The 16,335-nt window shown below is 40.6% G+C and overlaps 1 protein-coding gene across 4 annotated transcripts in view; it reads right to left on the bottom strand.

Annotated features, from left to right (window-relative positions):
* The window catches only part of LOC103793609 (uncharacterized), a 60,889-nt gene that overhangs the window by 39,503 nt on the left and 5,051 nt on the right, over positions 1–16,335 (bottom strand). For all 4 annotated transcript variants that reach the window (XR_013536626.1, XM_078375997.1, XM_078375996.1 and 1 more), the window contains one exon: positions 5,257–5,339. The gene's annotated coding sequence lies outside the window, so the exon portion shown is untranslated. The remainder of the gene's footprint in view (positions 1–5,256; positions 5,340–16,335) is intronic.

Below are 16,335 nucleotides of genomic sequence, written 5' to 3'. Positions count from 1 at the left end.
TCTCTATTAACTATTACTTAGCCAATGTTCCACTTGTCTAGTTCTTTTTATCTTTCCCTCTCACCCTGTCATTTCTGTATTTTTTTTCTTTGAATTCCACTCAGTTTATCTCTGTCTTGAGGACCAAGGCATCCTACGTAATGTAGTTTTCCAAGTGGAAGCTCAGCAAGGACTTACAGGAGATTTGGGAAACCAACTCCCTTCCTACTTCTGGGATAAGAAGATTAGACAAGAATGAGCTTGTCAACTTTGACTTTCTCCATTAAATTTACTACTGTCCTCAGTCATTAAAAAATGGGAAAGCATGCCTCCCATTCACAGCCTGCAACCGTTTGTTTTCAAACAACATTGCGATTATATTTTCTCTAGAGAGGAGGTATGGCATTGTACTTAAGTACAGAGATTCCAGAACCAGACATCTGGGGCTCAAATCACTTTTACAAGAAGTATAATCTTGGACCAGTCATGTAACTTCCCTAGGCCTAATAGTCTTGCTCATTTTTGCAAAATGGAAGTGATAATACTTGCCTACGGTTTTTATGGTAAACCAAACTGAGTTAATACGTGGAAAATGCTCAAAACAGTGCCTGATTATCATAAGAACTCAAGAAATGTGAGTTCATAACATTTCATCCTTGTTCTGCTTTTTAGAAAACCCTATGTATACTTAACATCCAAATACTGCTAAGTTTCCCTTTTAGATACTCATATATGGTCATCTTTCCCTGTACATCATTGAAAATGTGCTTCATATACTGTTCTTCCCTGATCCAGAGCATTACAAAAATTGATAAAACAGCAATTCCAAAGCATCTTCTAGTCTACTCTGTGCAGCCCAGCATCAATTTATCATTAGCTAAAGTGGAATGAAAGTTTTATTATGAACCCAAAATGCAACCGTAGTTTACCCCAAAATTAGTAAGTCTGGGATAGTTTTAAGAAAACCTGGTTTGAATTTTAGGTGAGCCTCCTTTCTACTCTCAAATGCTAAGAGAAGATTTATAGTTTCAGGTGGATACCAAATGAAATTTGGTAAGTTCATCTATGTTTTACTTTGAGTTTGTCATTTGAATGAATCAAACTTCATACAGCTTAATCCTCATATTTACAGTTTTTCTGCCATTTTCACCTCAGTTGATACAAAAATTAAATAAGAATTGAGACATGCTGTTCAGTATGTGAGCAACATGCAATATTACAGAATGCATACATTCCTTTGTCTCAGTGATACATAATTATGGGAAAAATATATTATTGGTAAAATGTGCTTTGATGAGTCAAACCATTTTTGCAGAATATTCTCCTTTATCTACTAGGATATTTATTTGCCATGAAGTTCCAAATGGAACAGATAATTAGCAAAATTGTCTGTTTCCATCAGCATTTAAAAATCTGCATTTTGCATGTCAGTTTTATCCCTGGTTCAGTTAAACTGTGACTTTAAAATCAAATTTGTATAATTTAAGCTTTCTTCATTTTTATATTTCATCCCCCAGAAGTCAGAAGCCCAGACTTTAAGCTAGCTAATTTCCTAAAATTATATGCTTGAGGTTTGGGAAGATTTAAGGATAGATATTTTATGTCAAAATGATAGGTTCACAGTTTGTGACTGATGATCTTGTACATATAAATGATATATGCCCATTAGACATGGGGGTCTTCTAGGATGAGGAGCTTAGGCAAAAGTGAGCTTAGAGAAATTTCTAAATCCTATGTTTGCAGAGACATGGGCAACATGCTTCCAGTTTCTGTTTTATTATAATACGAAATAATCTTTAAAAACTTACACATGAAGATTAGTATATCAATGAGCTCTGAAAAGATTATTTTGTCTGAAACTGGCTGTTTCACTCCAACAGTTAAGCAGAAGCTTTGTAGCTACATTACGCTAAATGCCTACTTTTAAATTTAACTAAACCAAGTTATACTGGGATAAAGTTTTTCCTTTAGAAATGTATACTATATAAAATTCCCCTCAAACACCACTACTATCTTTTCATAAGTTAACTACACTTTATACTATTTTAAAAATTAAAACCTGGAAACATAAAAGTCATTTTTTTCTTTGAATTTGTAGTCCCAAATCTACTGCTCATAAAAATAAACTTTACAACATCTTTGAGAATCCAAAAGAACCCCGGTCAAGATTTTTTTGGCTAGAAAAGAAAGCAGTTTTGATATTCAGAAATTTGGCTGCTCTTAGTCAATCCCCAAAAGGGAAAAATCAGCTAATCTTAGCAAGATGGTAAATTTAAGTGATTCTGTAATCTAACGTAGTCCTAAATCATGTTTTAAAATATGATCAAACAGTAGAGACTGGGAAAAGACAGAAACTTTAACTCAAAATAGAAAAGTTGAACATTTCTTTAAGAGGCCTTAATTCTGTTTCTAAATTAAAGCATGAATAGCATCTTACTGAAAAATAACAGCAAAGTTTGTGCTGGCATATCCCACTTAATAGCAACAAAAAAGGTTCACTTAACATATTCTACTACTGGATCATATAAAACTGTGAAACACCAGATTTTTGTTGGTCAGATATTCTGGGTGTCATCCTAGAGAACAGGCCAGCTATGGATGCACCCATACACAGAGACTAACACTCATGGAATGTAGAACTCTGCGCGCGCGCACACACACACACACACACACACACACACACACACACACACACAACCTGACCAGGCTCTGCTCTGGATGCTTGATAACTCTGGCATATTGTAAGCCCTGGAAAGAATTTTCATCTACATGGTTTGAAAATAGGGGCCTTTTAAATATGCTGCATACAATTTGTGGTGGTCATCTCTAAAATGCTGCTCCATTATCCTTTTCCATTTTGAATGAATGAGGCTAATTAATTTCAGGCCATACTTGATGAGGTCAGCACCATACGAGGGGTGTGCGCTAGACATTGCTAATCTCTTTCAGCTGAGAGTGATGAATTAAAGATGAAGCATGCCTTTGCAGGCCTAATTTAGAATGTATATCAAAAAAACCTACAGCAAATAATACTATACCCTACAACAAAGGAAAACTTGTTCTCTCAGGCTCCCTGAGTTGTGTTGATTTTAAAGACATTTTCAGTTGTCTTTGGAATTCCAGCTGTGGATGGATGAACCATATCAATAAAATCAAGCCATCTCTCACACATGGCCATGTGGACAAGAAGTGGGATTAAAGGAAAGAAAGAAAGAAAACAAAAACAAAATACAACAATCTGGGTTTGATCTCTTATGTATTAAAATTCCACCTACACATTAGGCTCATTTTTTTTCCCCGGAGCTACCAGACTAATAAAGATCCCAAATTAGCAATACCTGTATTCAGGCAATGACCACCCAGCTCTGCTGGGACATTTCACAGCAATGTGCTAAATGAGGCAGCCTTGTTTTTAAAGCAGATATCCTAATGAGGCTTATTAGGTTTTTCCATGTCTGTATTTTGAAAGCCAATAGAGATTGACCAGGTAGATAATGTGATACCTTTTATTATGCCAAGAAAGAAATTGTAATACAGATGCCTTGAGGCCAAAATGTTCTTATGAAAGTTAATGCTAAGCCAGCTTCTGAGTTGGGAAAAGGGAGGTACTCACTCATCTGAACTCTAAAGAGAAAAACGAATTAGTCATAATTTCTCAAAGATGACTATGACCTATTACAAGGCCCTAAGGGTGGCAAGGAAGGTGGTTTAGCCCAGAGACTGGGGAATATAGCTTGCAAAAAGTGTTTGCAGCCTATCTAGCAAGAGAAATCGTGATGGGTTATTCTAATGCATTGGAATTTCCAGCTACCTGGTGGCACCACGGCTCCTGACTTTGTATCCCAGTAGCCCTCATTAGACAAAGCTGCTTCGAATTAGGTCCAATCTGCATGCTGAATCAACCTTTCATCCCTTTGATTGCTTCTGAAAATATTTATATTTCTTAATAATGCACATTTTGTCTTGGAACTTCTGATTAAACCCAGACGGGGGGTTCCAAAACAGGCAATGGATATGGAAGAGTGACTTGGGACAGGAAAAGATAAATAAAAAATGCAGGTTTTTCACAATTGAGGAAGCATCAGAGAATATAAATCTAGCAATTTGGGTGATGGAGGCATCAGAGGAGTGTTGTCATTAATACAGATTGGAATATTACTGTGACTTCATGGAGATGACAGAATATTCTTATTGTTGTGTGATTCTTCATTGCAGCCTCCATTACTGAATGGTGAATTTAACAGGTTTTATAAAAAACTATTGTGAGAGAGACCTAGAAAAATTTCATATTACAGCCAATAATAACTCACTAAAAGTATCACATCACAAAATAGAGAAATGGTTGTAATAGGGACATGATCAGATCATCTAAAGTGGGTTTTTTGTTGAGTGTAAGGAAGATGTTTTCAGGGGGTGAGGATTTCTGGTTTGGGAGCCAAAAGAAAGGGGTCCAGTTTCAGCTGCATCATCAACCAGCTCAATGACCCTAAGTCAGCCCCCTATCCTTTATAGACCTCAGGTTTTCCTTCTTTTACTTGGAAAAGAATGAAAGTAAGGATTTTATTACAAGTTTTAAATTCTATGGTTTTCTAAAGAACTATCCCTGTTTTAAGTATTCAGTGCTCTCTGGAGGCAAAAAAAAAAAAGAATAGGAGACCTCCTTTCATGCTGAGTGTCCTCAAGACAGTCTCCCAGAAGTGGGAGCCACACCCTCTCGCAGTGCATTGTGTCACATGCCCCTACTCACTTCTGCAGAGATGGCTGTTGCCTCTCAGTTCCTCTTTTTTCCTCTTGGGCACCGTAAGTGACAGAAGCCCCCAAGTGCAATGTTTAGATTGATTTGACCCAACCACCTCATTTTAGAGATGAGGACCTCCTCCTCATCTCTAGGTTGAGGTCACCTACTTAGTAACTGGTAAGGCTAGAATTTAAACTGAGGTCTCCTGATTTCCAAACCAGGGTCTATTCTGCCATGACACACAGCCCAGAGTCTAAGGAATGTTATATTCTGAAAAGAAGTGGGGTTTCCTGTGACCATTCAACACAATTTAAGACTTCTTGTAATTGGAAACACAGGAACATAGGATAGGGCAGTAGCTTTGAATTCTGACTTCCTGGGTTTGAATAATATGCCTTCACCTTACTAGCAACGTGAACTTCGGGCAGGACCATTTTGTTTGCTTTTCATTGTTTTTTTTCTCTTGGATAATGGAAATAATAGCAGTATCTACAGCAGAGAGTTGCATAGAGATTAAAGTAACATAAAGGAATGCTTACCACAGTTCTGGTATACCGTAAATGTTAGCTGTGTTAGTATCATCATCATCTTCTTTATTTATGTAATGACGAGTGAAAAAATCCTGAAAGAAACCCAGGAGAAATAGGTTCAAATTCTGACTGTGCTCCTATTAGCTCTATTACCTCAGATAATTATCTGAGCCTCAGTTTACTCATCAGCAGAATGGGAATTGAAAATCTCTTCTTGAACAGGACTTTGGTAAAAATTAAATGAATCATGCACATGACCACATTTTTTAAACAGGTAGAGTCCTATACAATACAAGTGTTGATGGTTTTATCAAAACGTAATTATCCCTAGGTTGGAAAGCCTCTGGATGTTCAGGATTGGTTAATAAATGATAAAATGACGTCATGCCCCTGTTTTCTCAGATAAATCAACTTAAAAAAAAAAGATATCTAAAATACCATTGAATCACAAAAGAATAAATGCACCTCCCCAAGTTGCCATCGATTGAATTCAATTCTACTGTTCTCTACTTAAACTTCTAGTTTTTTCAGAATTTGATCTTACCAAAGAATTAGAGGACTATTAGGTCACAGGGCTTAGAATCGTAACCTCACTCTCTTCTTTGCCTTCCAAGTAAGGGAGAGAAAGATCTAAAAGTTTAAACACACACGCACACACTCACACACTTTATCAAATGTTACATGATGACCTCTAAGAAGCCTTCATACCCTCTCTAAAATACTGTCAACCTTTGCTATTGACCAGCTGCCTATTGTGTATAAACTTAAAAATATGTTTATTATTGAGATATAATTTTGTTTAAGCTAAAGAAGCATCAGGAAATAGAGAATTGTTTTGTACATGGGATTATTAAAGAGTTGGGGCCTAAAGGTGTATGTCTATTTTAAAAAGAAATTTTCTGATTGCAGATAACTTCTCAATTTGATTTAGTGTCGAACGATAGTGATGGGGTTGATAAGTGAGCATTCATCGGTAATTCATCTTGTGCTGGTAGAAATTTACAGCAAAGCAGTGCTTTCCCAACAGTGACAAGCCCTATTAATCTTCTTCAGACACATTTCAATAGGTGTTCCCATCTGTGGCCAACATCTAAACACTCTGGCAACACTGGCGACTTGAAGACACCTTCATTTCAAGTTACACTAGCGAAAATGTGATACTAGATTGTACTCTATTTTTTAACCTAATTCTCTCTCTTCATTCAATTAGCCTTTCTTGCCTGGATTTTTCTGCTCGTGTGTAACGTCATTTCCCAGGGAGAGCGCGCAAAGATTTGGTTTCTTAGAGATGCACAATCTCCCCCAAGGTTAGCAACCAACAACTTTTTTTTACAAATTAAAATTGCACAGATTCCAGTTCTGACAGTTGTTGGCCTCTGATCATGCATGTCTTAGAAAGTAGAACCTGTTCAAATAAATCCCTCCTGTGCATTGAGAGCGGCTGAGGAAAAGGGGAAGGTTATAGAATCCATTTGTGTTCACATTCAAAGGGCAGTTTACTATTCTGAACTATGATGTAAATTTCAGTGTGAGGGAATGCTGAGAAAAGGAGAGACAATCAAAAGAGGGTGTTGAAAAAGAAGCCCAGGGTTCAAAATATGTTTGCCCAATATATTCGGTCTACAGGATGAAATCTCTCTCCTGTCCTTCTGCATCTGTTGGAGGACCTCCCGTTAGAGAGGGAAATAAAATAATCACTGTAGTAATAGATTATTTCACTTAATTTGCCTTTATTCTACCAGCAGCATGCTCTGTCCAGCTGCAAGTTCAGACTAGGTGAAAAATGTGGAGAAGTTGTTTGATTTTGGATTGCACCTAAGTGCTTTTTTTTTTGTGCCATTTTCAACCTCATAATGGGTTTGGTCTTGCAAAAAAAAATTGGATTTGAACAGCATTTTTCTTGTACACTTTAGAAATCTTTTAAAAGAGAAAGTTCTCTGACACCTTATTTAGGAAAGGTTAGATATGTCTGCATAATGGATAGACTTTTTTAACTTCACTGAACTTTTTTTGTCATATGCAATCTGAATATATATGTTTATGTACATGTATATATACACACACACACACACACACATATATATATATGTTGGGAGAGTGTGTGCACATGCATGTATACCCCTATGTGTTACTGGTTTGTATGTGAATATACTTACATATGATAAATATAAGCATTTTCAAAAAATGTCTTCCTCCGTTCACACAAACTATTTTTCACAATGATCATTTGAGTTTGTGGGAGAGCTCAGTAACCTTATTGTAGGTGGCAAGTTTAAATGTGCCATATTAATAACTTGTTATCCAAGACAAATTAAGTTCTTATGTGTCAAAAGCACTCGGCACTGGATTATCCACAAGACAAGTATTTATTGAATAAATGTTGAGTCCAATTTCATTTTAACATGACTGACTGTACGTTTCAGCCTCTTAGGCAGAGATGAAAACACTCAAACCTATAACCGTGTTGCAACATTACACCTAACTTGTCTATTTCTATTATTGTCTCTTAACTTAGAATATGGAAAGAAGGCTTTCTCTCTCTCTCTTTTTTTTTTTTTTTTTTGGTTGTTGTTGTTGTTCTGAAGAGCAAAGAGAAAGATAGAAAAACGGCTGGCATTCAGCCTAAAGAGAAATCATTGAAACAAATTAATCCTATGCTGTTTAAATTGACATGGTAATCCATCATCAGAGAAGGCAAACTCTGAAAGCAATCTAGAGTCTGCCCTGCTCTTTTGCTGGCCCTGGAGGCACAAAGATAGATAGTAAAGGAAGGAGGGGGGAAATCATAAAAAGTTAGGAATGCCTGAGAAAAGAATAAAATTGGTGATACCAGCTCTCACTGTCCTGCCTCTGCAAACCTCCTTTGGAAAGGAGAGGTTAACTCTCAACAGTTGATTTCCCAGCTTTCCCTCTAAGTGGTGGGTCTCTGGAGCTGGGCTCTAAAAGTCTGCCTCCCTCTCTAAGCTGCCAGGCTGCTCACCTCAGTCTAACCATTGCCTGCCGCATTTAAAAAGTTGACCAACCAGGAGCTTGACAGTACCCAGAGAAACAATTTAGTTTGCACAGAAACTTTCCCAACGTGGTAAGGGGCTTCTTTTATGGGGTTTAGGATTTGGGTTTCTTTTTATTTTGTTTTGTTTGTTGTTGTTCGGGGTCTTTTTTGGTGGGAAAGAGTGAGGAGACTTTTCTTCATTTTTATTTTGCACTTGATGAAAAAAGCATGTTGCTGTAAGTTTTAAGAGAAAAATTTTGTAACATCCCTAAAAACTGAGGCAAGATATCATGCCCTATCACTTTTATTTTGGAGGCTGATTTTTCAAATCTCTCTGCACTTCAAAAACCCTGGCATGTTAAAATTTGCTTTTAAATTTAAAAAGTATATAAACTGTAAAAGTGAACTGTCCCCTTAGTATATAGTTAAGATGGAAAATGATAAAAAAATTTTAAAAACTTAGTAAGAGTTCCATTGTTCCAACCCACTGAGTCATAAGAACTGTTTTTTCTCTTGAGCTTAATTTATGTAATGTGTATTTATTTATTTATTTATTTTTAGGGGAGGAGACATTTTACAGAAATGCCTTTCTCATTATTGCCTGGACATACAAATTTGAACAAAAAAGTGAATATTATTTTTTCAATGTAGTAATGTATTCAACTACAAAGGCGAGACAATTTGAAAATATTTTTAACTTCAAAAATTCACTCTGTTAACAATAGATAGTATGTGAAGACAAAAAAACAAAAACAAAAACAAATATCTTTATACCCAAGACAAAAAGGTAGAAGGATAAACCATACCCAACAGCTGCTCTATTTTAATTTATTTAGGATAGCGTTCCTTCTAGTTTATTAAGAAAACTTAGCATGCTACTGAAACTTCAGAATAAACATCACACCTTTTTTCAATAACTAGAATTTTTATTCACTGCTTTTTAAAAGGGAGTGAATAATTCTTGCATAGTGACTAATGCTTTTTAAAATACATAAGCATAAAGACAAATTAAAGGCATTTCCAGGGTAAATAGGAAAGGAGAGTTAAAGACTCATATTAGATATTCATTCATCCACAGCCATGCCAGTTACAATTTTAAGAGTTGTTAGGAAATAACAGGTTTAGGTGTTTGTTTTTAATAGAACCTGGGGGGTTGAAATAGTAGCTCTTCCATAACTGAACATTCAAATTGCACTTCCTGAAAAAGATTTGATACTTTGGATTTTGTTTTCAATTTATATACAACGTAGACTTTAGCAAAAATAGTATCTAATTTTAAAAACCATTAAATTAACCAAAATCACGTGTAGGAAAATAAATGAGTAAATAAGCATAGGTTTTTATCACTCAGAAGGAGGCTAAGGAGAAAAATATCTTTTAAATCCTCACTACTTAAATATCACAATACCGCCTTCTTTTTAATTGCTTGGTAATGTGGCAACAAAGTATATGCAAATAAATTGCAACATATCTTTAGAAGTAAATAAATAAGTTTTAACAAACGTTCTACAAAGAAATGGGCTTCTCCAATTTGCTAACTTCTTCTCCCTGACATGTGATGTGATGTGGTCCGGCCAAGAAATGACCAATGTGACATTTTTCACTGAAGTCAATATTCCCTTCCTTTAATGTTCTCACTTTTCCTTTAAACTATTTAAAGTGACTTCCTCTCAATCAATTTACCTCAGTCAAGTACATAGAAATCTCCTAGATAAGGTGATTAATTTATTGCGGATTGCAATAGATGGATAGGAAAAGTACCTTTCTCTGCCTTGTATTCAAACTAAAAAGAAAAGTATGCATTTTATTTAAACAATACACTTTGTAAAGTCTCAAGCTAGTACTTCCTATGGTCAAGAAGCTGAATATGATGTTAAACAGCCTTCTCTTAATTTTATACAGAAGTTCTTTATTTTTAATACACACCTTCAACTTTTCAAGAAATCAGGCTTTTAAGAGGAGAGATGAGGTTGTAATTGATTTGTTCATGTTTCCCTATTAAGGCAGTCTGTCTGTCTCTGTCCACCTACTTACTCCTTCATATTGAAATTGCCCCCCAAAAAACCTTATAAAAACCAATAGGATGGAAATCATTCCTTAAATTATTTCTCTCCAACTGCAATTCATGTTGAGTTTGTATTTTAAGAAAATTAAATTATATCCCTTTTGTTGTTCTGCTTGTATTTTCTTTAAATACTACTGATGCCGCTAATTAACTATATTAATTTATCTGGGTATTTGCCTTACTAACACCTTCACGTTTAAATGAGTGGTACTTGATAGCATTTGATTAATACTTTTCTGGACATACCAAAAATTAAATGTCATTTAAAAGATTTTATTACCAGGCTCTTGAGAAAGAGAAAAATATAGACAGTAATTCCTCACTCTGTCCACTACTAAGTATGAACTGATGTCCTCATGGCTTTAGATGTCTTTGGAACTTTCTCAGCAGGATTTGCCTCACAGTATAATATTAGTATTAAAAGCATGTACAGCTCACATCAGACTTGGTTAAATGGGCAGAGAGCCCCCTTATGCCATCATCTCTAGCTATAGCCTATTCTCTTTTCATTCTTCAATCCATTGAAAAGTGAAATAGACCGAGTAGCATATCCCTGAATTTTTAAATAAATATATTTAGGCAAAAGATGCCCACCTTTTATTTAAATGTCCTGCCAAAGCTACCACACTGCAAAGTTGATGGTTTTGCTTTGAAGTGTCTTTCTATGATTTTGCAAGCCACAATAGCTCTACCATAGCTAAGTTGCTTCAGCTTGTATTTCAACAATGGTGATTCTAAGGAGCTCATTCAAAACTCTTTTTTGCACTGCCTTCTGCCTTTTTGCCAGTACACATGAGTGACAGCCTCTATCTAGTGCTTGAGTATATGAACTTTTAATCCATCAAGGAACTTCTAACACCATAAGAATATACACAGCCACGTGCAAACACCTTCATGCCTGTAACTATCATACAACTACCCATTAGAATGCCTTCAGGTTTGAAACCAGCAGAATATATTTTTCTAATCTCATCCAGATTTTATGGCTACAATTTGGCTACTGGCAAGATTCTAGAATTAGATTTTATTTAAATGAAATAAACCATGCACTTTCTTTTTGATTTTTTAAAACTCCCTGCCACAACAATCCACTGTTGTATACATGTTAGAAATATTTTTTTTTAAATGGACTAGAAGGTCAGTTAAATACAAGAAATATTTCACTACATGGTATTTTCTTATTCCCTAAAGTCCATTTCCATGGAGTGTGCTGCGGGTGATGGATGAGACTGCTGTCTCTCTGAATGGAAACCTGCTTTCATAGGAAGGGTGGAGGTGGGAGAGGACCAGTGAAGGGCAGAGCTCTAAAATTCTGACAACTAGAGTGAATACACCCTTTCCTCCTTTCTTCCTCTTCTCCCTCCTTCCCTCACTTCCTTCTTGCTACAGCTACTTTTGGTAGATTACTGTAGTTAACCTTTGTTCCGGCCAAGACCAAGAAGGGTTAATGGACACCCCGCTCCTGACACCCTCCAGGTCAGTGTGGCGTGCTAACTTCCAACGCAGGAATTAGAGGATTACAGAGGAAAGAATGTGAGGCACCCGATCGCCTCACACCTGAACACGGTCGCTTCAATCCACTGGGATTTATACAGTCTTTTTTTCTTTTTAATAATTCTCTTGGATCTGTGGCTATATTTCCTGTTGCACCCAAGAGCCAAGCAGGGCATCTTGGATTGGATCCCTCAAGCTGCCAAGAAAATTGAGCAATTGTAGGGTGGTGTGGGGGTGAACCTTCCAACTAAATCAACACACGTAGGTAGCTATCAGTTGCTTTACGGAGAGCAGATTTTTAGGAAAAGGCCAGGAGCGGGAAAAGGAAGAAGAAACGAAAAAGATTCTCCCCTTTTCTTACCTTTCGCCCCTCCTTTCCCCTCCCGAAATTTGCGCCTACTTGATTATTTGCAGCCGTTTCGAACCTCAAGGTTTGTTCACAGTAGCGAGCGAGACTTGCGCTTGGAGAAGTGAAAAGCCATTTTCGCGCCAGGACTTCGCTGCTTGAGTTTGGGGGTGTTTTGCTTTCCCTCCCGGCAAATTCCCCTCAAAGCCTTGCTAACTTCAGCGAGCCCTACCAGCCTTTACTTGTGGCCACTTGGGTTCCCAGCACCCAGCCTAAGCGCCCCCCCCACAGGTTTCCAACACTGGGGGAGGTGGGGGGGGGGTGGCCTGATATCCCCAAAGTGGAGTTCCCGCCTTGGAGAGGACGGAGACTTCCTGGGTGTCTGTCACCCTGCCCCCTGCCTTCCTGCTCGGCCTCAGAGGTCGTCCCACCTGCCCACGAGCAGCGAACCTAGAATCCACTCGCCCCGCAGTCCCCAGCGGGTTCCGCCACCCGGCGGCCGCCCTCGACACCGAGTGTGTGGGAAGAAGAGGCAACTGGTGGGGACGGGCCACTGAGACCTCTTGAAAAAAATATGAAAAGACAGGATAGGTAGAGATTTTTGCGGGAGAAAGTTCGAGGGTGCTTCGGATCGCGGCGGGGAGTATCCAAAATGCCAGCAGGAGAAATGCAACCCGCTTAGGCCACACCTTTCCTCCCCGAGGCTGTTTGGAGAGACAGCGTGTGGGGGACCTGCACGCATCCCCATGCCGCGTCTGCAATCCACTCCCGCAGCCACCTGGCCACGGCCACTAGCGGCGTGAAACCAGTGGCTCCCGAGCCATCGGCCCTGCGGCAGCCCGCACAGCCGTCACCCAGCGGCAGTACCACGAAGCCTGGCCGCGGCGGACTCTCCGCAGCTTGCTGCGCCCTCGCGTCTCCCGTCGAGGAGGGAGGGATGGAGGCCTGGGCCCGGGAGCTCCCTGGCGGTGGTTGGGCCGCCCCCCTAGAGGCCTGCGCCCCCCTCTCAGCCTCGCCAAATCCCTGAAAGCCCAGTCCCCCTTCGTCACCCCGGGGGCTTCTAATCACTCGGTATCGATTTCCCTAACTCTTTTCATCCTGTTGAAGACACATCTTAAAACACTCCAGCCCGGAGTGTGCTCTGGGCTTTATCCACACTAATAAAATGATTTACCCTTCTCTCCGCGCTCTCCTCACAGAGGAAAATCGTTCGAGTCTCGGCTATTTGTGTGTGATCAGTAAATATTTAGTGCGGTGACATCCTCAGCTAGGCTTCGGATCGATTCGGAGCCCACCGGGAGGTGCGCACGGTCCGGGCGGGGCCGCGCAGAGCTCGCCGAGGGGGCTCCTCCCGCCCTCGCCGCCGGCCACTGATTTACGGCCCCTGCAACCAGCAAAGGGGGGCGAAAGCGCGCCTGGAAAATTGGCTTTTCAACCTTTTACTTTTGACATTCAGCCACTTCCCCAGGCTCTAATTCTAGCCCCACTTCTCCCTCCCCCGCTACTAAGGGTTGCCCTGTGCGCCCCGAGAGTCCTTCCCGAGGCAGCGCGCGGCACTCGCGCCCCCTCGGCCCGGGGAACCACCTATCACAGCCCTGAGCTGCGACGCGGGGAGGCCCGGGCCGCTACTCTGGGGGTCGGCTCCTTCCAGGAGAGATGCTTTCCGCCCTCCCACACCTCTGAGGGAGGAGAGGGGGTGGAGAAGCCCAGAGCTGCATCAGCTGAACGACGAGCTGCGCTCCATGCTACCCTTTCTTCGACCCCTCGGCCTTTTCCCTACTCTAAAGACCGATCCTCGACGTCCAGGGGGTCGGATGGCGTCAGGTGGGAAGGTTACTTTCCTTGCAGAAAAGCTCCCCTTTCCTAAGACAAGAAAAAGCGCTTAGCTTGGAGATGTTAGGTGGAGGCCTCCTGCCCTGATACTGGCTGTGACACCATCGGTATCCCCTGGCCCTCCTGGCCACCCCGGGGCGCAGACGATTTCACTAGTGCAGAGGCGCACCCAGGACCTGAGCCTTCGGGCAGTAAGCTAGACATGGAGTAGGGCACTACAGGGTCCTGCCAGGTCCTACTGGACCCACCACCTTGGTCTGCTACGTTTCCAGAGTAAGATGTGAGGAATCCCGATCCGTCAGACTCCACCACTCTTGGGCCAGGGCTTCCGGCCCGAAAGTCTCCGACAATCTCGCCCACCTGTAGGCCAGCTGGTTCCCCTCTCACCTGGGGCCCGGGGCCTCTGAAATTCCCCTGGGGCCCAAGGAGGACGGTGCATGACCTTGCTGGGTCTAGGCATCTCTCCAAAATGCTAGCGCCCTCTCCTTTGTCCTACACATGATTTTCTAAACAACCTTATCTGCAGACTATATCTTTATACTAATGCATACTTAATTGGTCCGTCTTGACTGTCCATATAAAACAATTTAATTAGGGTGCTTTCTTGCTTTGGAGAGCAAAGAAAAAAAAAAAAAAAAAAAACCTGCCCAGTGCTTATTGTATTTAGCACCAATACAGGCAGAAAATGTAGCACAAGTTTTTGGTTGAAAGAGCACCTCTGTGCCCATTGAAGGGCGTTGATCCGAAAAGACAGAAAGGACAAGTAAAATCGATTTGAAGCGACCCTCTCTGTCCCTTTCACACCATTCAGAAACTCCATTCCTTCTAAGACAAAGACCAGCGCCTTGGGAATTCTCAGGGAAAAAGAGTACTCTAGTCCCACAAGCCTAGGGCACTTAAAAAAAAAATCCTCAATATTTCACTTAAAACTTACACTTGACGCTGTGCCCCCCAAGTATGGGTTTCCTAGATGCCCCTTCCAAAGTGTCAAGCTGTAAGGCTGACAAAACCCCACTCCCCTGCCCTGTCAGCCTTGTGGCCAGGCCAGCACAACCTTTTAGGGTCAGTGCAGCCTTCACCTTTGACCTCCGAGATCGGAGTGGATGCCAGCACTACAACTCTGGCGAAAGTTAAAAGAAAACCATAACAAAAAATTTTCTCTGCTCCCAAACCCAGGGAAACCAGTTCTGGTTCAGCCGCCTGAGCCACCTTACCCAATAGCAACCTCCATCCCTAATATTTTTTCCCCTTCTTTTGCAATGAACTGCCTGAGCCATCTCTGAAGAAGGGAATTTAAGTTGTCAGGGCATGGTTGGGTTGTGGGTGGGGTGAGTTTCCTGGTCTAACTAGTCCTCCATTAGGAACCCCCGGATGCCAGGCTATCCCACTGGTGCCCAAGCTGGGGAAGGCGGTCATCGATCAGAACTCGCAGGAAAGGGAGGAGGGAGAGAAGCGAGGTGGACAGGGAGGGAAGGGAAAGGCCAGGCTGTGATCACCTTCACCTGCCCTGAGCTCGGCCTTCCTGTTCAACTCTTCCTCGACCTTCGGCTGGGGATGAAGGGGGCGGGGGCGAAAGGGAGGGGGCACCCCCGAGTTACACAAGTGGCCTCCTTCTACTAAGAGAATGAGTTCACCACCTCCCCAGAGGAGCCTCACCATCCATCCACTCAGTGTAACTGATGAGACAAACCGCAAGGAAAAACTTCTCTAGCCCATATTTATGGTATTAATGAATAGTTAAAAAAGATTTACACTTCTTATGATCAATATTCTGAGTTATTTTGCTCAAAGTATATAATTACAGTGTCTTCAGAGTTTTCATCATTGTTTGAGGTGGCAAAACCATTTGTAATTTTCATTAGCCAGTAAACATGTAATTAACATTCAGCACTGTGTTTAACTTAATTCCTGTTTAAGACAAGGACAAGAAGCAGCCGAAGAGCGTTAGTTCCATTTGTCAAGTCTGACATACATCTTACCATAACAGTTTCCTAAAATAAAAGATCAGCATTTCCCCATTATTCTTCTCTTAAAACAAAACAAAACAAAAATCCATTAGTTAAAATTGTATTAAACTGTGAGAGCCAGCATAGTTTATTCTCAATTTTCACTAGTTACTGTATTCCTGCTTCCTTTATTCATTTTGGGGAGTAGAGAAAGGGAGGGGGTGAATTAAGCATTCATTATCTGAAGGCATGAAATGGGGAACCCCTCCCCCCAAAAGAAATAGATTTCCTCCTCAGGAAAGTTCTAGAATGAGGACCAGAAAGGGGGAGGCAGAAATCCACAGGGGAGAGGGGGAAAAAATCACTTAGGGAGACTTGAGTTAAAAGTAGAAAATGAGGATTCCAACGGATT

Source organism: Callithrix jacchus, chromosome 6, assembly GCF_049354715.1.
Source record: "Callithrix jacchus isolate 240 chromosome 6, calJac240_pri, whole genome shotgun sequence".
NCBI lineage: Eukaryota > Metazoa > Chordata > Mammalia > Primates > Cebidae > Callithrix > Callithrix jacchus.
Note: the sequence above shows the minus strand (reverse complement) of the source record. Positions and strands in the feature narration are given on the sequence as shown.